Source organism: Schistocerca piceifrons, chromosome X (genome assembly GCF_021461385.2).
Source record: "Schistocerca piceifrons isolate TAMUIC-IGC-003096 chromosome X, iqSchPice1.1, whole genome shotgun sequence".
Classification (NCBI taxonomy): domain Eukaryota; kingdom Metazoa; phylum Arthropoda; class Insecta; order Orthoptera; family Acrididae; genus Schistocerca; species Schistocerca piceifrons.
In genome coordinates this window covers 137,996,839-138,022,962 of record NC_060149.1, presented here as the reverse complement: position 1 = coordinate 138,022,962, position 26,124 = coordinate 137,996,839, and the positions used below count along the sequence as shown (strand labels likewise).

Here is a 26,124-nt window from a genome sequence, read left to right as displayed (position 1 = left end):
CGGCCAATTGGGGTGACACCAAGTTTCCGTAGTTTAAAAATCGTGCTTTGTCGACCTACACAAAATAGGATGTACGTTGCAGGAAAAAAAAAGTACGCCCTTTCAGAGGTTTCCAATTCACTCAAGATTTATTGTTGCAACAGTGCATATGGATTACATGAAATGACTACATTTACAGATCAATAGCACAAGCACTTCTGAGGTACTGGGCATTGACCCATGCTGAAACAGCCATATTATTACATGGTGCAGCCTTCATGGGTAGCAATGCTGGCACTGACTCTGGCCAGTCCATCACACAGATGGCAAATACTGTCCTGGGATACATTGTCCCACACCTGCTCTACTTGATGTAGTTCTGTAAAGAGTTGTTGGTTGATGAGTCACGTATCATTGCATCATATCCCTCTCATGCTTGTTTGGAGAAAAGTCCACAGATTGTAAACGACTTGCAGAGCACAATGAGTTTCACGGGCAGAGTGTGTGTGTGTGTGTGTGTGTGTGTGTGTGTGTGTGTGTGTAAGCATTATCCTGTTGGAACAACACATCACCTTCCTGTTGCAAAAATAGCAAAAGAACGGGTATCACATCATTCTGCACATTCTGAGCATTGGTTAGTGTCCCCTCCAGAAATACCAAAGGTGGATGAGAGTTTTAGTTTATTGCACCACAGATCATAAGGCCTGGGGTTAGGCCATTGTATTTTGGATGAATGCCCTCTATGAGACAGCACTCACCAGGTCTATGGTGTACGAGCAAACAACCATCACTTGTGTGCAGGCAGAATCTGCTTTCACTGCCGAAGCCCATGGCGTGTCATTCCACCTTCCAAGTGATCCTCTGACCGCACCAGTTGAGCTGTGCATTTTGATCCTGTGTGTGAGTGGAAGATGGGCTACAGGTGTGAGTGCCCACAGTCCCACTGCTTATGACTGGTTCACAACAATTCATACTGACATGTCTGGACTCACAAGTCCTCTTATCTGTGGTAGCTGTACAATCTGCCACTGCTGCCCTTACAATATGACAATCCTGATGGGTGTTTGTACTGCATAGATGTCCACAACCTCACCCATGGGTGTGAGAATGTTCACATGACCACTGATACCAGCATCGCTGCACAACTGACGCAGCACGTCCAACTTATGTGGCAATTCTCTGAACGGATTGTCCCACCACTCCAAGAGCCACAATGCCTCCTTTCAAACTCACTCAGGTACAGACAAAAAAGGGTTTTCTACTCCGGCATGTAAGCAGCCCTGCACAGCACACATGTTGTGTGGGTAGTATCAGCATGCCTTGCAGGGCCTACATATGTGGATGGGCTCGGCTGAACACAGAGAGAGCAAGAGGAGATGGAGAGTCAGAAAGTGTGCAGGATGAGGTGAACAGAGAGGGTGGAGAATGAGGTGGAGAGAAAATGGGGTAGGAGAGATGTACAGACAGAGAGGGGCGATGGACAGAGAGAATGGGAAGGAGGGTACTGTGCGGGTATATCAGGATGCCTTGCAGGATTCACAGGTGTGGATGGGCACAGCTAAGCAGAGGGCGGTGAGGAAGATGGATAATGAGAGATCGGGGGATAATGAGGTAGACAGAGAAATGGGGCAGGAGGAGAAAGACAGGAAGAGAGGGGGGGGGGGATGTGATGGTCAGAGACAGAGGGGATGAAGAGATGGACAAAGAGAGTGGGGAGGAGAAGATGGACAGATAGAGAGGGGAAGAGGAGATGGGCAGAGAGAGATGGGAGGTGGGGGAAATACAGGAGGCAGATAGAAGGTGTTGGGGAGTAGTGGCCAGGTGGAAAAGGAAGAGGTGGAGGAGTAGATGGACAAAGACAGGGGGGGAGGATGTAGACAGAGGGAGGTGGGAGGAAGATATGGTCAGGGAGAGAGTCAGAGAAGATGGGCAAATAGTGATGGGAGGATGACATGACAGAGAGGTAGGGGGGGGGGGGTGAGGAGATATATACAATATACAGGGCATTTGTTTTAACTTGAGATAACTAAATTTGTTGACTTGGAAACAGCATTCGACAATGTAATGTTGCGGCCACATGTAGTAAGCGTTGCTTCACACAGTGGAGAATGGCAAAACAGAGGCACGCCGGCGACCGAGGCGTTGCGAAGTAGGCAGGCACAGATAGCCTTGCTGACAGCAGCAGTCTACCAACAGACTGACGCAAGGACGCACACAGACCAAGTGCCGAGCGAAGCCTGGAGAGTGCTGAGTAAGGGGAAGTGAGGCCAGCACGCTAAGTTACACTGCAATATACTGCGGGAGTAATAACAAAAAGCTACCACCGAGGGTAAAAAAGTCCTCCTGCCGGATATAAATAGTGGAGCGCAGGCAGCAACAGACAGAAGCCATTAAGAAGCAGTTTGGATCTGAGGACGGACGTGGTCCATGTCCGAATGTTCAATCTTCGTAGGTGACGATTCCGGAAGTCTGTTCCAGCTTACAGGAGTCATCCGTTCACCACCAGGTGTCAACGTCAGCTCTGGAGGTCGGCCCGAGTTCGGTCGGCACCATGGCTGACTAACTACAGCGACACCACCAGGTGTCAACGTCAGCTCTGGAGGTCAGCCCGAGTTCGGTCGGCACCATGGCTGACTAACTACAGCAACAACTTCCAGCAGGACCGGCCGCAGCGCGGTCTTTGTCACAGGCGCCGCCGGGGACTGACGCCTGGACTTCACGGCAACCCGGCCCCACGGCGCGTGGTCCGTCCATGATGGGACCTCGCGGGCATCGCGACTGACAGCTTCCCAGCCGCTGGTGCAGCAGGCATCGGCAGCTGACCTCACGGCGACGCGGCTCCAAGGGCGTGCCTGTACTGGGATGCTGAGTTCATCTCAACCACAGGGCATCCTGGCTTCAGCAGAGCACTGGTGGCCTGAGGCTCCCAACTGCGATCAGCGGCGCGTTTTGTGCATTGTTGGAGAATCTACACAGCAGCAGCCAGGCGGAGGGATCCGCAGGGCTGGGCAGCGACGACCAGGGAGAAATTGTAAAGAAAGTCCAATAAATAATTGTAAAAATCCACGCCGTCTCAGCCTTTGGTGCAGCCACTGTGTCTGATGCTAACAAGTGGTGCAGAAGCCGTAACAAGTGGTGTCAGGCGCACCCATGCCACAACTTTGACTAGCACCATGCGGAGCAACCGAGAAACACCGAATAGGGTGAGCCCAGCAACTGCCTTCTCTCTATGTTTTCTGTGTAGCTAGACATGTCGAGGGTAATGTTAAGGGATGTGAGAATGTCATTTGAAAGGCCAAGCAGTTTTGTGGGAATGATAGTCACGTTAACTTAGTACCATCTAAATTTGTAGTGTGTGGATTAACAGGTCATGTCACTCCTTGCGATAAATTTGTACCAAGCACTTGTGATGTGTGTGGCTTCTATGGTCATGTAACGGGGCAATGTGGTAAGTCTAGATGGCTTGCCATTAGACGTGCTAGGAATTAACTTGCTTCTGGATAATACAACTTTATTTTTGTGAGGTGAGGTATACCACACGGAAAATGCCAGACACACGTGCAACCGGGACAAGTGACGCCGTAGTCGCATTGACAGAGCAAGTTAAGAAACTGATTGAAGAAAATAAGTTCCAAAAGCAGCACATGCAGAGGATGGTGCAACACTTGTTGCAAAATACTCAATCAGGCTTGGGAAGTAATAGTGTGGAATGCAAGGGTACTGTCTTTGTCGGTGAGGCAGATTGTTCAGAGGCTAATTTGATACCTTCCTTCTCGGGTAAAACATCAGAGGATGTGAATGTTGTCATTGGTGACGTACGTAGTATGGCTAGACTGTGTGGCTGGTCGGATGAAATGTGTTTGCAAAAAGAGAGGTTATGGTTAGTAGGTGGCGCAAAGACTTATGTGGCATACCACAAAGGGTTAGAGGATGCTACTGCATTCACAGAGTTGGTTGAGGGATTATTGCAAAGGTTTAGGAAACAAAACAGTGCCAGATTTTTTGAGAAAAATTGGGGAGGGTGATGCAAAAAACAGGTGAAACGGTTGAAGAATTTTCAGACAGAATTAGGAGAACGAATGCGCACACATATGAGTTAACACAAGATGTGAGTGCAAATGAAGTTCTATTGAAAGAAGCAGAGAATAGAGCTTTAGACGCATTTTTGTGAGGGGTCTCGCAGGATTTTTCACGTCGGATACGGATGGAAAATCCAAGTGACTTAGCAGCAGCATTGCGCGTAGCTACACATTTGCAGGAAGTGGATAGCGCCACTAGAAGCCGCAATGATAAGAAAATTTTTTCGTCTTCCAAAGAGTGTCACCGTTGTGGGAAGCAAGGTCATTTTAAGGGACAATGTCGGGAACCACAGTGTTTCAATTGCCAGAAAATATGGCATAAGGCACGGCAGTGTAAAGCCAAAAGATGGGTTAATGATACAGCAGGTAAAAAACTGTTAAACGAAAAAGGGAGTGTTCCTGCCACGGGGAGGCATTCGTACTCAGAGTGTGCACGAAGTGGCGGATTGTAGTTTGATGGTTTGGATAAAAGATAAGTGGCGTGGCGAAGAGTTTTAGTGGATACTGGAGCGCATGTATCAGTTGTCAGTGTGGACCTCGTGGGCAAGAAAGGATTGGAAGCTCCGAGATACAGATTGCGTGCAGTAGGTGATGGAAAATTAGATGCACTAGGGACAGCACAGCTCAAGTTTAAGATAGGGAACGTGTGGTTCCAGGAGCAAATGGATGTGTTGGCAACTGTGGGACAGGGATTTTCAGTGATACTTGGGTTGGACTTTCTGATTAAGCATCACACCAAAATTGATCTTTCGAAACATACGCTGGAACTCGATGGGAACTTGTTCTCAATGGGTACAGCCGTTGCAAATGTTTGAGAGTCGTAAGGTGCACCGATAACTGAGGTGATACCAACTAAACTGCGTACAAGTGCATGAAAGGTGATTTCGTGTGACAAAGTACGAACAGGTACAGGGAAGTTGATCTGGGTACCGGTGGATGTCGATGTGCCATAGCAGGGGTTATTCTTGGTAGAGCTACTACTGAGTAATGAGGTTTTAGATGAAAAGCATTGCTTTATTCGTAGGAGTGTATCACGGGTAACGGATATAAACGGGCAGTTTATGGTTCCGGTGAGTTTAGATAACTTCGGGCAGGATGATGTCGATCTGCTGAAGGGATTAGTAATAGCCACAGTAGAGTTATGGATGAAGAGGACATCGATAGTTCGAGGCTAGACTATGATGTAAAGCAAACCATCAGCACATCTGCACCTCATGACAAGGTAAATCATTTGAGAGGAAATGATCGTTTGGGTATGGAAGCATTATTACTAAAGTATAAAGCATTGTTTGAAGCACAGGGTGTGTTACCTGCTACACCGATAACACAGCATCCTATTCCGACAGGGAATCACGCTCCAGTGTATCGTAAGCCATACAGACTACTGAAACAATTACAACCAGTAGTAGCGCAATTAATAGAGCAACAACTGGAAGATGGGATAATCGAGCACAGTAATAGTTCTTGGTCTAGTAGCGTGGTCCTAGTTCCGAAGAAGACACCGGACGGGTCGAAAAAATTTCGCTTTTGTAATGATTACAGACATTTGAATGAACGGACAGTGGCAGACATGTATCCAATTCCGAATATCACAGAAACGTTAGACAACCTAGAGCAGTGTAAATTTTCCTCCACTATGGATTTGCGAAGTGGTTATCACCAGATTGAAGTATGTCCGGAGGACAGGCCAAAAACAGCATTTACGACACATTGTGGTCACTTCGAGTATAAAAGAATGCCGTTTGGACTAAAAAATTCTCCAGCAACATTTCAGAGGTTGTTGCATGGAGTCCTTCACGGGTTGCAACCGAAAAACTGCATGGTGTATCTGGATGACATTATAGTTTTTTTCAAGAGATACAGAGCAGCATGTGGAACAGTTAGAGGAGGTGTTTAAAAGATTAGAGGCAGCACGGCTAACATTAAGTTTGGACAAACGCCATTTTGGCACAAGTAAATTATCTCGGGCATGTTATCAGTCAGGACGGAGTACGGACAGATCCTCGTCTCACCTCCACAGTACGAGATTTTCTGGTTCCGCAAACGGCTAAACAACTGCAATCGTGTGTTGGTGTTGCGAGCTATTATCAAAAATTTGTACAGGGGTTTGCAGATATAGCGAGGCCACTTATTAAGTTGCTAAGAAAAGGTGTTACCTTCCAATGGACGTCAGAGTGCGAGAAAGCATTTCAAGAGTTGAAATGGATACTGACATCAGATCCAGTTTTGAAGTTTCCAGACTTTTCGAAGGAGTTTATACTACAATGTGATGCATCTAATCACGCTCTTGGGGTTGTACTTGGGCAAGAAATTGATGGCAAAGAACATCCGATGGTGTTCGCGTCTCGACAACTTAACAAGGCGGAACAAAATTACTCCACGACGGAGATGGAATTGTTAGCGGTAATATGTGGGATTTCCTACTTTCGATGTTATCTGTGTGGTAGAAGGTTTAAGGTTGTGACAGATCATTCAGCTCTGAAATGGTTATTAGGTCTGAAAGACTCAGCGAGTAGGCTAGTGAGATGGGCGATGAAATTCAGTGAGTTCGATTATGAGGTGATACACAAGCAAGGTGTGAAACATGCCAATGGTGACGCATTGAGCAGGAAAGTGGCAGTATTACAAGTAACAGAGGTGACTGAAGATGAGTGGAAAAGGACACAAGCCGTGGATAGTGATTGCCAATTGTTCAAAAGCAACCGCAGTTCCTAGTAAAGGACGGGATACTTTTCAGGTCAACGAAATGTGGCCCGCGCATCGTCGTACCAGCAGCGTTAAGATCTGAAGTTTTGCAACAGGCGCATGACCATTTTCTTTCAGGACATGGCGGGAGAAGAGCTACGGATAGGCGGATAGCAGAGAAGTTTTGGAGGAGGACACGACGTCAAGATGTGGACGAGTATGTCAGGAATTGTGTGCCATGCGCACAGCGTGCGGACTTGAGCCATCAAAAGATTCAGCTTGAAAGATTGCCAGAGGCAGACAGACCTTTCCAACAAATCGGAATTGATGTATTAGGCCCATTTAATAGGAGTGCAGCAGGGAATAAGTATGTGTTAACAGTGATTGGCCACTTTTCTAGGTATTTAGTCATGGTTGCATTACCAGATCAGAAAGCAAGTACGGTGGAACAAGCTTTAGTTAATAATAGGTTACTCAGGTATGGGATACCTCAATCCTTAATCTCGAATCAAGGTACTAATTTCACGTCTGATCCGATGAAGCAACTGTGTAAGTTACTGAATGTAAAGAAACTACGGACTAGTCCATTCCATCCACCAGCAAACAGACGAACGGAGAGAGTGCATCGCACGATCGCTAAGATGTTGAGTCACTATGTACATAGTCAACACACCGACTGGGATGTGTACATGCAATTCATAATCAGTGTATATAATAATAAGGTACATACGTCGAAAGGACAGTCACCGTACGAAGTGGTGTATGGGCGGAAGATGCCACCACCTTTTGACATGCTTCGTCCAAGGCTGGCAGCGGAGGGCGAGTATGTAAGGCAATTTGCGAAAACCATTAAGGAAGTATGGCAGAGAGTTAGACGAGCTAACACGAAAGCGTTGGAATGACAAGAACGGATGGGAGGTACAACGAGGAAGTTGCCACATTACGGAGTAGGCCAATGGGTGTTACTAGCTAATCCGTATGTTCCAAAAGGGAGAACCAAGAAGTTCACAAACAAGTTCCAGGGACCATACCAGGTAGTGGAAATGACATCACCTGTCAATGTAAAATTACAATTGCCTACCAAGACAACGGTGGTTCACGTTAGTAGAGTTAAGCAATTCCAGGGGGTAATAGATCCGTGTATATGTACTTCTCCTTCTGGCAAAAAGCGAAAAGAAGTGCCAGAAGCAGGCAGTAAACCAGGTAAAGTATAAGTTGTGTTCGAGGGATGTGTAGTTAGCAGTAATTGTAATGTGTGTGTGCGTGGACTAGGGTTATTTTATTGGTATCAAGGGGTAGTGATGGGAGTTTTTTCCTTCTCTCTCCATTCTGTAGGTGATGCAGGATGGGGAACAAGTCGATAGTATGGGGCGTAGTCCTCTGGCAGCTGACACAAGCTGGCCAGGTACAGGATATGCCGTTGCAAAGTGGGGTGTTGTTCAGGAAACAACCGGATGTGGTCCTCACGAGTCACGAGTGGACGCTTCGGCTGGCACTCAACATCCTGCAGGTAAGGAATGAGATGCGGCAGCTACAGGAGTTGGTATCGAGCGTGGAAATGGTTGCATCTAAGAACTGAATATTACGGGACGTGCAAGAAGAGTACGAGGCTTTGGATAGGTCATGTAAGGAAATAAGGGAACAACTGTGCCAAGTCGTCAGCATGATTCCAGGGAGGACAAAGAGAGTAAAGAGGGGTTGGTTGAATGCAGGTGGGAAGTTGCTGAAAACAATTTTTGGAACAGCGGATAGAGATGATATTGATGGTTTGAACAATTCTTTAACAGTTATTCACGACAGGGAGGAAAGCATAGGGAAGTTAGTGGATATACACACAACAGAGATTCGGGGATTAGGTACAGAGCTGTTGAATGTGACACGTGTGGTGCGTGGGATGGCTACAGGGTTACGAGCATATATAGAACAAACACAGAAATTATTGAATATGGATCTGGAACAGGTACAAGCGCGATTGCATGTAGTGGAAAGGAAGCTGGAAATGGCTAAATTGCTGCGGGTTCTGGTTAACAGCATTGGTGATGCACGAGTGAGGATGGATGAACTGCAAGAGGCAGTACATCACACATCGCACGGGCAGGTGGGTGTGACGATGATGTCACCAGAAAAATTCAGACAGAGTCTCAAGCACGCAGAGGGAGAGTTTCCAGAGGGGGTAGAGCACGTAGGGCCGATAATTGAAGCGAGTGTGTCACTTTTTTATCATATGTCTCGGATTAAGGTAACAACGGATCTAGTTAAGATGTATATAGAGATTAGATTTCCAGTAACTAGTGTGTGGAGACAGTATCACTGTTACACAGTGCATCCTTATCCGGTCAGATGGGAGTGCATGGGAAAGGGCGTACAGTTCAGGACACAGGCGGTTTATTAATTTCTGAAGAGGGATGTCTAACGGAGTCAGTTTCCATTTGTCCATCACGGGTTGTTTTCACGGGCAAGGGGTCACGTGAGATCCAGTTATTTAGGGCAGAAGCAGAAGCTTCGGAGTGTTGGAGAATAATAGTGAAGCCCATGCCACATATTCAGCAAGTCGGGAGGCATTGGTTGTATTCAATATTCGCTATGGAGAGGATATCAGCCAAGTGTTATGACAATGGGAATTGGACAGCAACCATGGAGATGGAATTACGGGACAGTGGTTTGCTAATCAACGGGACAAACTGTGAAATAGTAGGGGATTGTTTCAGCTTACCAGCAACAGTCACGGGAGTCATCAAGGTTACAGATATTCATGTGACATTGTACTGGCCAGATGCATCATTCAGCATTGCTCCAGGAGAAAATTTGACGTATATTAACGACACTTTAGATGCTACACTATTTCAAACAATAGATAAACAAGTAGATTCGGAGAAAGGTCAAATTTCAATGCAGTAATTATTAAGGCATGTGGAGGAGTACGATACCAGGTGGAAACGTATCATAGTGACCATTGGTATTTCAACCAGTACTATTACCGTGTTGATTGTATTTATCGTTGTGGTATATGTCTTATTAAAACGGAGGATTCAGCATGTTAATCCAAGACTGCTACATGAGATTCCTGTAGAATGGATTACCAGTAGGGCATGAGTCAGGGCAACCTGGATGTATATAGGGAAGAAGTAGAATATAGGATAGAACTAGAGTTAACGTATAGGGCAAATTCGGGGACAAATTTAATTTTTAGGGGGAGGCAGTGTTGCAGCCACATGTAGTAAGCGTTGCTTCACGCAGTGGAGAATGGCAAAACAGAGGCATGCCAGCGACCGAGGCATTGCGAAGTAGGCAGGCACAAATAGCCTTGCTGACAGCAGCAGTCTACCAACAGACTGACGCAAGGGTGCACACAGACCGAGCGAAGCCAGGAGAATGCTGAGTAAGGGGAAGTGAGACCAGCACACTAAGTTATGCTGCAATATACTGTGGGAGTAGTAACAAAAAGCTACCACCGAGGGTAAAAAATGTCCTCCTGGCAGATGTAAATAGTGGAGTGCATGCAGCAACAGGCAGAAGCCATTAGGAAGCAGTTTGGATCTGAGGACGGACGTGGTCCATGTCCAAATGTTCAATCTTTGTAGGTGATAATTCCGGAAGTCTGTTCCAGCTTGCAGGAGTCATCCATTCGCCGCCAGATGTCCACGTCAGCCTTGGAGGTTGGCCCGAGTTCGGTCGGCACCATGGCTGACTAACTACAGCGAGAACTTCCAGTAGCACTGGCCACAGAGCGGTCTTGGTCACAGGTGCCGCCGGGGACTGACGCCCGGACTTCACGGCAACCCGGCCCCACGGCGTGTGGTCCGTCCATGAGAGGACCTCGCGACTGACGGCTTCCCAGCTGCCGGTGCAGCAGGCGTCGGCAGCTGACCTCACGGTGACGCGGCTCCGAGGGCGTGCCCGTACTGGAGCGACGACGAGTTCATCTCAACCACAGGGCATCCTGGCTTCAGCGGAGCACTGGTGGCCTCAGGCTCCCAAGTGCAATCAGTGGCGCGTGTTGCGCACATTGTCGGAGAATCTACACAGCAACAGCCAGGCCAAGGGATCCGTAGCGCTGGGCAATGACGACGAGGGAGAAATTGTAAAGAAAGTTCAATAAATAATTGTAAAACTCCACACCATCTCAGTCTATGGTGCAGACACTGTGTCTGCTGCTAACAAGTAGTGCAGAAGTCATAGCAGTAAAGTGGTGCAAGATGTTCAATATTCTGAGAAAAATTGGGATAATGCATAAGGAGACCAGGTAATATACAATATGTACAAGAGCCAAGAGGGAATAATAAGAATGGATGATCAAGTATGAAACACTCGGATTAAAAAGGGTGTAAGACAGGGATGTAGTCTTGCACCACTACTGTTCCATCTCACATCGGAGATGCACTGAGGGAAATAAAAGAAAGGTTGAAGAGTACAATTAAAATTCAGGGTGAAAGGATATGAATGATATGATTCGCTAATGACATTGCTATCCTGAGTGAAAGTGAAGAATTATATCATCTACTAAATGGAATGAACAGTCTAATGAGTGCAGTATATGGACTGAGAGTAAATCAAAGAAAGATGAAACTAATGAGAAGTAGCAGAAATGAGAGCAACAAGAAATGTAACATCAGGCTTGATGGTCACAAATTAAATGAAGTTAAGGAATTCTATTACCTAGGTAGCAAAATAACTGATGATGGATGGAACTAGGAGGACATGAAAAGCAGACTAGCAATGGCAAAAAGGGCATTCCTGGCCCAGAGAAATCTACTTGTATCAAACATAGGTCTTAATCTGTGGAAGAAATTTCTCGAAATGTATGTATAGAGCACAGCATCCTGTGGTAATGAAACATGGACTGTGGGAAGACCGGAACAGAAGAGAATCGAAGTATTTGAGACATGGTGCTACAGACGAATGTTGAAAATTAGATGGACTGATAAGGTAAGGAATGAGGGGCTCTGTGCAGAACTAGAGAGGAAAGGAATATGTGGAAAACACTGACAAGAAGAAGGGACAGGATGATAGGACACATGTTACGACATCAGGGAATGACTTCCATGATAGTAAAGGGAGCTGTAGAGGGCAAAAGCTGTAGAGGGCAAAAACTGTACAGGAAGACAGAGATTGGAATACATCCAGCAAATAATTGAGGATGTAGGTTGCAAGCACTACTCTCAGATGAATAGGATGGCACAGGAGAGGAATTCATGGCGGGTTGCATCAAATCAGTCAGAAGATTGATGGCTCAAGGACTGGAGGGGGGGACTAAATATTTCGAAAACAATGTGTTGTGTGGAAAAAAAATGTTCTACATAAAAGTTAATATTAGTAAAGGGGACATCTGTCTGTGTTACACCTGGCCACCTCCTAACCACACTTTTTCCATAAGTGGGATCAACTTCATATTTTCATGTGGGAACTGCTTCTTGTATATTTGGATTCTATGCCAAAAAATAAGTATGGTTCACTCAAACCATTGTTTTCCATTCCTTGTAGATGGCACTGTAATTGACAAATATCAAGTGTGCCTGTTTTTGCAATTAGTAACTGACGCCTTTAATTATACACATCGTTCATGATGTAGATGTAAACCTTTGTGTTCTAACAGTTGATATTTATGCTCAAAATTTCCTTCAGCATTGCAAATTTGACTGTACAGTACAATAGGTTTAGCTATTCCAATGTCTGGTTCAAAACTACATTTAGCACAATCAAGGGATGATGACATGGATGTAATAGTTTTCTGTATCCATCGGGATACTTGATTTTGGTGAGCCCCTAGTCTCTCCCAATCAGGCTGCTTGATACTGGTGAGTCCCCTCGCCTCTCACCATTAGGATGTTTGATTTTGGAGAGTATCCATGGGCAATGTCTGTCACTATAACTTGATGGGCATTTTACCTTATTACAATGGATGTGGTTTGTATTCCACATAACAGCCAGCACGTGAGTTAAGGCAGCTGGATGAAAATACACACTGAAACCAGTCACCCTGATGATGAGTTCGAGGGTGACTCACCACAACCTACCCCGAATGGAACAGAGAACTATATTACCGTACAGGTAGTTTATTTGCCATAAATGTCAATGTCTAGTCATATTATTTGTACTGAGCAATCACATTTACAACACTCAAGTAACATTTGAACAACAGTATTAATCATAAGAACAGTTGTTTACTGTTACATTGTAAATGAAATGTACAATTAAATGTGTCCGTTCCTAATTGCAAAAATAGGCACACTTGATACTTGTCAATTACAGCACCATCAGCATGAATGGGAAACAATAGTTCGAATAATATGTATGTATCTTTTGGCACAGAATCCAAGCAGTCAATAAAATTGGAGGGTGGTGGGCGGGGGGGGGGGGGGGGGGGGTGTCCCACTTGAAAATACTAAGTCTGTGCAGCAGGGGTGATTAACTGGTGACCAGTTGTAGCACAGGCAGGTCCCACTTTACTAATATTAACTTTTCACCTTGAACTTTTTCTTTTTCGTACAATGCATCATTTTTTAAATATTTAGTGGTCTCAAATTAAAACAAACACACTGTGTGTGTGTGTGTGTGTGTTGTATATGTTAGTGAGTGAAGCTGTGGGAAAAAGGCTCTTTATATAAATAAATCAGTGTACTTATCAAGAACTAGGATGTCTGTTCCTTCCAGAAAGTAGTCACAGCAAGCTCAGTTATGCACAGATCATACAACAGTTCCTCTTACTTTCAAATTTAATTCAGTACTCCTATGTTTTGTCTGCACACAATTACTAATGGAAATGGCGTAATTGACAAAGGTAATACTGATGGAATGTTCTAAAAAACAGCTAGCTGCATTCAAGACAATTCTAGAATGTGATGATTAGAATGACATTTTCCTTCAGCCTTCGTAGACAGTAAATGAATATATATATAAATTTCTATACACGAAGAAACTTCATTCTGAATTTTTTTAAATTATGAAGAGACAAGCAGCATGGCCAGTTCTTTAATGTTTATGAGGGACAACTCTCAGTACAGTGGATAGAAACACAGATAAATAAACAAAACAGTACTTCTAGCTTTCAAAACCACACATTCATTCTTCAGCTAAGAAAACAGAAAACAAGCGAGAAGATGGGAGAGGGGAGGCAGGTCACTCCATATCTCTTAAGTGACATCATCAGCAGTTGTTCAGGGATCCTACATGTTATTCTGATCAGCTGCAATTTTTTTCTTAATTTTACTAGTAGTTTCCATTTTATATTATTGTTTTGAAGATTGTAGTTGCCAGTTTCCATTAATTTCATGTTTTATGCAAGTTGAAACCTGCTTTAAGCAACTATCCGGGCAGTGTTTACTTCCACCTGTCAACAAGTATCAATTACACTACACTGTTCAGCTCGTTGGAAGGTAAGTACTGTCTTTATTAAGTGCATGTTGTTTTCTTCCATATCACAGTTGGTTATTGTACAACTAACACCATGTATAATGAACATGTTACATGTTATTCAGTCTGGAATAACACATGTGTCTTGTAGGTTGATATTTCACAGGAATGACTGTATTAGGGATCCCTACAAAGTATATGATGTGTTTCTCCCATGGAACCATTAGTGCCCTTACGCAAATTAGAAAGTATATATTTTGAATTGCACAGATTATATAAGTCCAGAGTCTACCACTCCACCACCTTGCTCAGTTCATAGTATCGGGTGACAGGAGACGGTTGCGTCTGAGAAATAGTGACACATAAAAATGAAAAGAAAAGAAATGAAGAAACCACATTTGAAACTGTAGTTAACAACCAGTTTACCTTGGTATCTGAAGTAAAAGGGAAAGCGTCTCTGTCAGGCCTGCAATGAACCGGCATGCAGCCAACTCACAAAAATAACATAGAGGCTGTGTCAGAGCAAAATCAAGCAGAGAGAAAATAGATTTGCTACTACAAAGTAGTAATGGGAGAAGTGTAGACTAGATGCTATAGGAAACACTGAATGAAAGATATGAGGTCGCAAGTATCACGAATCGAAGTGATCATCACAGCCACGCTACAGAAGACATAGGGACTTTGTGTGCAAAGATTTTGGTAGCAGAAAAGAAAAGGATCAGCTGCTCATAGCAGGAAATAGTCTAACAAACTTGACTGTAAAACTAAAGGAGGTGACCTGGATGGAATCGTCAAAGCAACAGAATACATAACATACACCTCGGTAGCTGCGCAGTACGTGCAGCAGATTGCTAACCAAAGGGGCCCAAGTTAGATTCCCAACTGCGTCAGAGATTTTCTCCACTTGATGACTGGATGTTGTACTGTCTTCACATTGGTATCATCATAACTGACATTCCACTTCTGTAATGTATGCATGGGCACACTCCAAAAGCCAGCAAAAAGAAACAGAACACAGGAGTGTGGAAATCTGTGGAGATTTTGCAGTGTCAGGACTGACCATATGTTCACACATTGTCAGCCATATTAACAAAGTTTTGAGTGGGTTGGTGTTGGCTGAAGAAACGTTTCATATTTTGCTGCAATTGGGAGGTAAAGAACTCCTGAAAGAAATGGAAGGGCAAACATAAACAATAAGAACTGACTGGATTACAAAATATTTAACAGCTTTCAGACAAATACAGTTAGATCATTTTATGAGAACACTGTGAGATTGAAATACATAGTATGTTGTATGTTTAGACAATTTGTGAAAGGGAAGAACATTCTATGCCTGCCTGAATATCATGTAAACACAGGGACAGAGGAGTAAATGGTTATAGGGTGGCATCATCATCATATACAATCAATATGGAAAAAGAAAGGGGGAGCCACATGCGTAGAACTTGAAACTGAAGTAAAAATTATTGGAACAGGCAGTTCTTATGTAGATCAGGATCTAAGAGAATGTGCTTGTGAGTTTTTACAGAAGAAGACATCTCTTTCTAACTATTCCCTATTGGGAAACTTTCAATTATTTATGGGAAACCTACATTTCATTGTGCAGATAACTGTCAGGCAAGACATAAAAAATGAACTAGAAAAATTATTTCACTGCTAGAGCAGCAATCTGCTTGGTAATATTTTGCACAAAGTGTTCAGGCTGAAAATATTTAATGTTTACCTACTGTTAATGCTATATCTGATTTTAATGGACTATACTGAAAGAGAACAGTGTAGTATAATACAGTTCTAAGTCTTGCTAAAATGACAGGGCAAAACATATAGATTTAATAATGATATCAGGATACAGTGTTTTAAGGATTAGCTAAAAAAGTGAGGCTGAGATGGGGTATACAATGACAGAGATGCTAATGTAAAATTCTATGTCCTTAAAAATTTCATGTCAATATTTGAGGGTGGGGTTCCTTTAAAAAAAAAAAAAGATTAGAAATTATAATAAAGAAATAGTAAAAACTCTATGCCATATCCCTTCACCTCATGAGTCTCCTGGATGTGCTTCACTTTAATGACTGCGTTGTTACAGCCTGTGCCATATGGATTCTTCCCACCAAAACCGGCTTTTCTGAACTGAGGTTGTGGGACCCTACCAACAACATATTCATCATTCCTGTGACCCTCTTGGCCCCAACCTTCATTAGTCCTTGTCCTCCACCTACTTATTTCCTTCGGTATTCCCACTCCAGTACTATATGTGCTTTCTATCCTGCCGGTCCACCCACACAGTCTTTAAGCCTTCTCTACTTCTTCCGCCTCCCTGTACCCGTCACTCTCCCCAATTACAGCCTCCCAACACCTCACCTAGCAGCCCCAGTCCATTCCCACAACATCCCTTCAGTCTCCCACAGGCAAGCACTAGCTTCTTCCCCCAACCCTACCCCACTACCCCTCCAAACACCTCTTCCTTACCCCCACACCCCAAACCACCTAGATTGCTGTTCATATCAGACACTGTTGGTTCTTAGTGCCTGAAGACAATGGCCATTTGTGTGTGAGTTGTGCTTCTGTGGTCGTGTGTGTATTTCCTACTCTGGGAGGAAGACTCTGTCTGAAAGCTTAAATTGTCAGCACTCTTTTTCACAGAGTCTGTTACTAAATGCCTGCTCTATGTGGTAAGTACCAACCTATCCTTTCCATATTGTTGTTATTCTATCCCGGACTTTCAACTGTTTGACAGATTTATCTGTGTTCTGGACAAGGAGTTAAACCTGGCAACTTAGCTTTTGCACTTTTAAACATGAAATTAACCACGCACAGTTCATAAGTCGACCTGCACTTCAATTCCTTGCTTCTGATGGTGCTATGCAACATATCCAGCAGAGTTTCTGTGAAGTTACAGAGAGAATTTAAGCTTAGCCACAAGGTCAGTCTGGAGAGCTCAGGGGATGAACAGCACTGCCCACGGTGGTAACCTGCCACAAAGTTTCACTGATTGCATAAGAGTGAGAAGCGAGGATAATACATGGAGTTCACTAACAGCCATCTTGTATGCATGTAATGGAGGCATTAAACAATCTAATCGAAGCTTAATATATATATGAAGAAATGACCTTAATTACTCACCACTAAAGCTGTCATTGGTTGAAAAACATACTTAACAGCAGCCACAAAAATCTTCGATCAACTGTTGAGTATCACAAATCCAAACAAAAATATTTTTTATGGCTACTCCTGCTGTTCTATAGATGAATTTTTCACTAAATGCTAGTATCATGTGTTATAATCATTTTTATTAAATTTAAGCCATTTTGCTAGTCAGTAGTTTGTAAAGGAACAGCATGTAGCTGTATAAACACATCACGTGCACACAGCTTGTAAAGTGACTCATTCCATGGCATTCCAATAGAAATTATGCAAATTTACTATGGAACACAAAATTACTTAACTGAACCCTTGTTGACAGACACCACTGAGGTGTATGGTGGAAAGAATACAAATATGACGGAATGGCACCAGAGAGACTGAAGGTCACTGTGCATCAGAAAACATTGACAGTTTCAATTTGAATTTTTTTTTTTAAAGGAACCCCACCCTCAAATATTGACATGAAATTTTTAAGGACATAGAATTTTACATTAGCATCTCTGTCATTGTATACCCCATCTCAGTCTCACCTTTGTCTCTGTTGTCAAATTTAAATGTTTGATTAGTAACGTGAATAGTGACTGACATAAATAGTGTCAAAGTCTACATAATCTCAATTTGAGAAAGTAAAATGACAAATGAAAAGAATAAAAGAAATAGAATGTAGTAAATAAATATAATAAAGTGGAAATGGAGAAAACTAAGGATGAAAATAAAAGATAATCATAAAAGAAAAGTGGGGAGGGGGGGGGGGGGCATTGGAAGGTTAAAAAGGGGAAAGAGTACACCCAGGAGAATCATGAGATTAAAGTATATGTTACAGAGCAAGCTCCCACCTGTAACGCTCAGAGAAACCGGTGTTCGATGGGGAAAAATGACCTATTGGTAGTCACATCTCTTTAATTACACTATCAATAAAGTGCCTAGCATCTCAGTACTGAATATCAAACATTTTTATTTGTATCTATATGTGTGTTCTGTCCATTTGCTAGAAGCCATCCTTATGTAGAATTATATACAGTGAACACAAAGCAGTTGGTAAATGACTCGTGTAGCTTCGAATATGACCCCACCTCTTACACTGTATATCACATGCATGATGGGACTGGAGGAGGTGTGCAGGACAGGTTTTTTCAGTGGGTTCAGTCACATGATTAGAAAGCAAGAGATGAGTGGAAAATTACATGGTTTCATAAAGATTTACATATTTCTTTCTTCTGAGGATCATCTCACAATGATACTGGATTTGACATCATAACACAATGAAAAAAATAGCCCAAAATATACATACACACAGAATATGTAAGTATGCTTTTATAATGATAGGACAAATGGGCAGATCTGGCATTGATAAAGGAAACATACTGGCACATGCCAGAAAAATAATTAAAAAAAAAAAAAAACCTTAATTAGACAGAGTAAACTTCATCATCTTGAATGTGAGGACAGTGTCGTAATCACTGCACTATATCATTTTTCATTAATTTAATTATTCATTCACAAATCAGTCAGATATGGACTGAACAGTGGAATGAAGCAGCAACATAATTCATGCTGAAATAGGTGCATGTGATAGAGGATTCTGAATGTCAGATCTCTTTATTAGATAAGTAGGTCAGAGAATTTACAAAGAAAAGTAGATAGGTTGAAATTAGATATAGTGGGAATTAGTGAAGTGCAGTGGTAGAAAGAAAAGGTTTTCTGGTCAAGTGAGTACATGGTTATCAACAAAAAAATTGAAATGGGGTATTAAAGGAGTAGATCCAATAATGAATGTGAAAAGAAGAATGTGAATGAGCTGCTACGAATAGCACAGTGAACACATTATTGTAGCCAATACACACACTTCTGTCTCTATGCTGTCCATTTTTGGAACACAACTAACAACCAGCTTAGAGACAAATGATGACACTTTCTGCAGGACCTGACCATCATTTTGCAGGACAGTGCTCAAGCACGTACGATGCAAGCAGTTACTGATTTGTTTGACTGACGGAGTTGCTAAGTGCTACACCACCTACTGCACTCCCCCAACTTAAGCCCTTGTGAGTTCAACTCGATTTCTAAACTGAAGGAAACACTTCACGGCATTCGCTTCAGGACTGCTACAAATTCTTCGGGCAACAAACCGCGCCACTCAAACTGTCAACACAACTGGCACAGGTAAGAGTATACTATGAGGTAAGAGTATCCTATGACTTCAATATTGCTGTCAACGGGTTATACACAATGGTAGTGACTACTCTGAAGGTCATTAAAACTTTTAAACACATATCTATTTTGTACAAGCTGTAAATAAATAGTTGCAACTGTTAAAGTTCAAACACTCGTAACTGCTACCTCCACATACGGAGAGGAGACAAATAATGTGTGATGAAATAAAAGAAATTATTCAGACTGTTACGGAGACAAAGCTTTAATTCTGATTAGGGACTAGAATTTGAGGGCAAGAAAAGGAACAGAAGAAAACATTTTTGAGAAGATAGACTGGGAGAAAGGAACTGAAGGGGAAGCTGCCTGGCAGAATTTTCCACAGAGCACAGTTTAACCATTGTTAATACTTGGTATAAGAATAATGACAGTATGTTCTACGCACAAGAACCTGACCTGGAGCCACCACATAGATGATATAATATTAAGACATGGATTTGAAAACAGGATTTTGAGCTGCATTTCCTGGTGCTGATGTGGAATCTGGCCATCAATTATTGGTTATGAACTGTAACTCAAAAGTGAAGAAACTGTAGACAAGTAACGAAAATTAAGCATATGGGACCTGTACAAGTTAAAAGAACCAAATTAAATATCATGAGACTTCAAGAAGTATGTAATAAATTCCAAAGAAGACAGGTGTTGACCGGTGTGAATATTCCACAACCATCAATTTAATACTGGCATGAATTATTTACAAAATAAAAAAAGACTGATAGAAACCAACCTCAAGGAAGATGAGTTTCTATTACGGAGAAAAGCATGAACACATCAGGTAACACCAATCCTACAGCTAATCTTAGCAGATGGAGTAAAGAAAGGCAAACCTACCAACACATTTGTAGCATATGTCCATTTACAAAAGGCTTCTGACAACATTCACTGGTATACACTTTGAATTTCTGAGGGTAGTAGAGATAACATACGTTCATAGAAACCAGGCTGCATTTATAGGAGTACAAGGAAATGAAAATGAAGCAGCAATTCAGAAGGGTAGACAGAGTGGATAACTAATCTAGAGATTCTGAACTGAATTGGGACGAAAAGAAATTCATGGCACAACACATGTTAATAGGACACATGCTGATGCATCAATGAACAACAAATTTAGTAATGGAATGAATATGTATGTATGTGCCTGTGTGTGGGGTGTGTGGAGCTAGGATTAAAAGTGTAGAGGAACAGCAAAGCCCTACTGCAGTTACCAGGTTTAAATGTGTGTAGGTTGCAGTAGCTATGCAAAAAGGAAAGGGCTTGTACACGAGCTTGAAGATCTGCATCTAGCTATTCTTCAGACTGAAAACCACAACAACAGTTGTAGTCAATGGACACGACAATAACATATGTCCCATGGCTAATAGCCAAAATACATTTCTGGAATGTCATATTGTAAACTTAAACAGCTTAGCTGTAATATTTATTATCTGTGAACATGTTGCAATATTAGCCCGTTTTCTACCTAACATATTATACAAACACAACAACAACATTAAGTGTGTCATAATATGTAACACAAAGAATTTATGAACGTTTGAAATAAAGTAACTCGCGCAATCTGGTATGACAGTATTTACAGTACGAAAAAAAAGAGATTAAGAATAACACAGAACAGTAAGCTCTTGGAAGATTAAATTAGGCCTAAATAGAGTTTTCTTCAAACATTATAACGAATCCGTGTATTAGATAGAGGGAAATAATCTAACCTTGAAGTTGGTGTCAATCTGTCTCACACACACACACACACACACACACACACAGAGAGAGAGAGAGAGAGAGAGAGAGAGAGAGAGAGAGAGAGAGAGAGAGAGAGATTTTAATTGATTTTCTCTCTGATTCATCTGTTGGCTGTATTATAGATTAAAACAATAAATAGAAATTAAATGTTTAGTACGCAAACACAACGCTAATTTCTTAGCGTCTGAATGGAGAAACGACTATTTCTAGTATTGACATATGTGACATCTTCTACTCTGTAAATACCGAATTGAAAGCTGCATAATGGTTGCATCATCAACTTATTTTACGATAATCAATCAACTACGAAAGCATTATGTTGGTCGTTCTTAAGGGAAACTGTAACCTGCTATCAATTTCATTACTTTGTGCTTTCTTTCCAGACAGTTCTGCATCATACCCACTGTAGTCATGCCGCTAGTCATAGTCTATATTCAACGTAGTATTTACTGTCATTTAAAGCAAGTGCCGCGGAAAACACTTTAGAATGCTTATTCAAACTGTCATACTTTGACCAACATACCGACGGGAAGGTAATAAAAATTGAGATTTCAGTCCACAAATATTCAATGACAGGCTTTCGGGCAAAAAGAAACATGTCATTCTTCATGATTAACACTGAAGCAGTAATGTATTAGCGCTAACTGTCTCGCTTTTGTGCTCGGTATGTTAGGAGCTGTCACAATACACAATCATATCTTACCTCTTCGAATGTAGCTGCCAAAAAGATGAATTCTTTGTCACTATAGGACATTTTTGATGTGCCTACTAAATGCACTGACGTAGAAAATAAACAACGAATAACGTCTTATATTGACAACAATCATTACCACTCGATAAACACAACATCATACAGAATACAACTATATCCAAACATGTTCAATGTTTCAGAGCTATCACGTCAAACGACGCTCTTGATGTATGTAGGTTAATCTCTGGTTACTGGTATGTTCGGTTCATCGGTGCATATTCAATATATCTCGCGTCGACATGAAAACGCTGTTTTTGTAGCAGTAATATATGAGCTTCTTTTCATTCCGTCATTACGGGTGGAAAAACGTTTTATCTAATTCCGTTTTATCTAATTCCATAAAGTACAGAATTCTTTATTCGTTTATTTGTTTATTGACTCAAAAGATAATCACGCACATATAAGATACAAGTATGTTTTATGAGGGTACGAAAGGCGGTCGTCCGTGGTCTTGATGAAGGAACCATAATGGCATAGGTCTAAAATTATTTAGGAAAACCACAGAAAATCTAAATCAGAAAATCTAAATCAGGAAAACCGTACAGAATAGGCTCCATCCTCCCGACCACAAGGTCAGCCTCTTAACAACTGCACTGCCTCATTCTTTTGGTCCTTGCATATATGAAGGACACCTGCTGGTGGCCCGGAACCATGAACTTGCTGCTGTACGTCTTGCACTAACTTCAGTCCGTTGAAAAAACTGACTCCAGGCCGGGGAACATGCCATTATTTTCCATGCCCATGAACATGACCTTCCCTGTGTCCACTTGAAAAACTGCGTCAGCATCCTGCCACGTTAAGTGAAATGTTGAACTTAGGAAAATGATAAAATATTAGATCTTGGCACAAGCTTTTCTCACAAAACCAGTACGAAATTGTAATCTGACAAATTAATGTAGTTATCGCCTTTTATTATTAACCGCTACTCCGAATCGTGTAAGTACCGGTAATCTTTGATTGTGTAGTATGCATTACTTATGAAGAACGTTTCATCTGCATTTTTAAACAAATGTATCTTAGTAATTTTTTTCATTTTCTTGGAACTTTCGTTATACAATTTCATTCCCTAATAGGACGTTGCGTTGAGTTTTTTATTTGTTTTTCGTTGGTAAATACAAGTTCAAACTAGCTCTCGTCCCTGACTATGTATAGAACTATAAGTGAAATACTTAGTAATGTTTTCCCTGATATACCCGAAAGACCGGTAAAGGAACTCACTTGAAGCAATAACGAAACCCAGTGTTTTAAACAGTTCTTTACAATGAACATGGCTGCTATCCTAGCTATTATTCTTATGGCGTTTTCCTGCATTTTCAATATTGTATCCATGTTTTGGCCTTCGATCCCCAGAAAAGAATCCGAAAGCTACGAATTGTATGTCACCACAAAACATTGACTGTTAAAAACTAATGGTAGAACCCTGAGGGCAAAACACGGTGGTGACATTCATTTTGCCAGTATCTTCGTGTGTTCGTGCCATGTTAACTGAGAATCAGTATTCATACCTAAAAACTTTATGCTTGTTACACAATCTCTAAATTTATCATCTATGTTTAATTTAACAGAATTCTGTTTCTTCCTGATGCTGAAGTGCATACTGTTTGTTTACTTTATGTTTAACGTTAATTTATTACATACTGCCCAATCGTAAATATCCTTGAGAGTTTCGTTTGCTTTCCCTAATAAGAGTTCTGGTATTTTATCAATGACTCCAATGTTGCTGTCATCAGCAAAGAGAACCTTTTCTCCATATCTGGCAATGTCTGGGAAATCATTGATATACAGGCTGTCTCTGCCGTGGGTCGTCAAACACGTTTCTCTGGTGTTTTGGCAGATATCTGAAATTTCATTTTTGCAATGAGTAGCTGGAGACAGCCTAAACAAATATAGTTCATCATGGCTTCCATTCGACGCCCAGTGCCTACAGAAAGCGTCGGTTTGTTTCCCATTACGAGCAAAATGATTTTTAAAGCGGAATTTTACGTGCTTCTTAGACAGGGGGCATCCAGATTAGTTTAGTCCGATATTCATTTTCTATTCTATTCTATTCTATTCAATATGTGTTAACAGAGACAGTAAAACAGGAAGAATAAAGAACAATCCAGCAGTGACTGAGTAGCGCTGCATGTTCAGCGGTAACAGTCAGTGTGGGCCAAGGCAGTGCTGTCACTGCTAGGGTACTGGTTACTCTTCGAATTTTTCTGTCCCTGTTAACCGATAAAACGAATATTTCACTAGACTAATCTGGAACTGCTCGATCGAATGGGATTGTAAAATTCCGCTTTAAAAATTATTTTGCTCACAACAGGAAACAAACCGACGCTTTCCATCGACACTGGTGGTCGCATGGATGACGTGATGAGCACTATTTTTTTGGGCTGACTCCAGCTACACATTGTAAAAAAGAAATTGCAAATATCTGACTAAACACCAGAGAAAATGTGTAGGGCGTAGTGGTGGCAGAGATCTGTCGTGCCGCATGGAACATCTCAGATGTCACTTGTTTTGCCCACAAGCTCTGCTACTGAGGCATCTAGTGCACTCGATGTGGTGTATCCGCCCTCACAGCCGGGTCAGTGGCTGCTAATAATGCGTTCGCGTCGCTCGAGGTGGAGGGCCAATCTGGAAGGAATAGGAAGACACTTCGACTGTCATAATTTTATCAGGAAACTGTCAAAGTATTCATAATAAAGTTCCAGAATTTACTGCCCTTCAGGAAAGTTCTTGCACTCAAATTATTTTTGGGACCGAGAGCTGATTGAAACCTGAAGTGGGAAGCTCAGAGATATTTAGCGAGCCACGGAATATATATCAGATAGAGTTGGGAGAATGACTGCCTGGCCTCACCCATTCAGTCAGGCGGGCGCTCCTTCAGCAGGCCTGAGCAGGCACAAGGGGGTAGGAGTTTACTGGCTATTGGAAACTCCAATGTTAGGCGCGTTGTGGAGCGCCGTAGGCAGATAGCGTTCAGGGCTGGGGAAAAAACCAATTTAGACTGAGTATGTCTGCCAGAGGGCCTCATCCAATATGTGGAGACGGCCCCACCGGTGGCTATCAAGCGCACAGGGTGCAGTCATCTGCAAGTTGTGGCTCACGTCGGTTCCAACAACGCCTGTCGCACGGGTTCTGAGACAATCCTCAGTTAGTGCAGGTGGCTGACAGAGGTGGTGAAGACTGCTGGCCTCACCCGTAGGGTGCAAGCAGAGCTCGCAGTTTGCAGCATCATTCCTAGAGTTGATTGGGGTATTTTGGTTCGGAGCCAAGTGGAGGGTCTCAACCAGAGGCTTCGTAGACTTTGTGACGGGCTTGGTTGCAGATGTCTGGACCTGCGTTACCGTGTGGGGATTTGTAGGACTCCCCCTGATAAGTTAAGGATGCACTACACAAAGGAACCAGCTAATCGGGTAGCAGAGTACTTGTGGAGTACACGAGAGGGTTTTTTAGGCTAGGCGATGGTGCCGTGATGAACACTCGCCAGTCGATTCACAGCAAGGGAAGTCAAATGGCGTTCAGAATAGGAAGACACTTCGACTGTCATAATTTTATCAGTAAACTGTCGAAGTATTCATAATAAAGTTCCAAAATTTACTGCCCTGCAGGAAAGTTCTTGCACTCAAATTATTCTTGAGACCGAGAGCTGACTGAAACCTGAAGTGGGAAGCTCAGAGATATTTAGCGAGCCACGGAATATATATCAGATAGAGTGGAGAGTTTTCATTGCAGTTGACAAAAATATTCGGTCTAAGGCGCTGCAGTCATGGACTGTGCGGCTGGTCCTGGCGGAGGTTCGAGTCCTCCCTCGGGCATGGGTGTGTGTGTTCGTCCATAGGATAATTTGGGTTAAGTAGTGTGTAAGCTTAAGGGCTGATGACCTTAGCAGTTAAGTCTCATAAGATTTCACACACATTTGAACACTTTTTTTGACAAAAATATTCTCTCTGTTGAGGTCAAAGTTGAGTGTGACAGTGGAGTCATCTGGTCACATATAACACGTATAGGTGAAACTAAGCTAATTGTTGGATGTTTTTACCAGTCACCTGATTCCTTCAAAGAAAGTTTTCGGTCAATAGCGCATGAATATTCACATCATGTAATACTAGTTGGAGGCGACTTTAACCTGCCGAGTGTAGACTGGAGTGTCTGTGGATTCATTGTGGGGGCTATAGACAGTCATGTGAAATACTGTTGAAT

The 26,124-nt window shown here is 42.4% G+C and overlaps 1 protein-coding gene across 1 annotated transcript in view; it reads right to left on the bottom strand.

Annotated features, from left to right (window-relative positions):
* The window catches only part of LOC124722881 (protein zyg-11 homolog B-like), a 233,030-nt gene extending 210,956 nt beyond the window's left edge, over positions 1 to 22,074 (bottom strand). Inside the window, exon 1 of the mRNA XM_047248018.1 lies at positions 21,886 to 22,074. The gene's annotated coding sequence lies outside the window, so the exon portion shown is untranslated. The remainder of the gene's footprint in view (positions 1 to 21,885) is intronic.
* Positions 22,075 to 26,124: the final 4,050 nt, after the last annotated feature.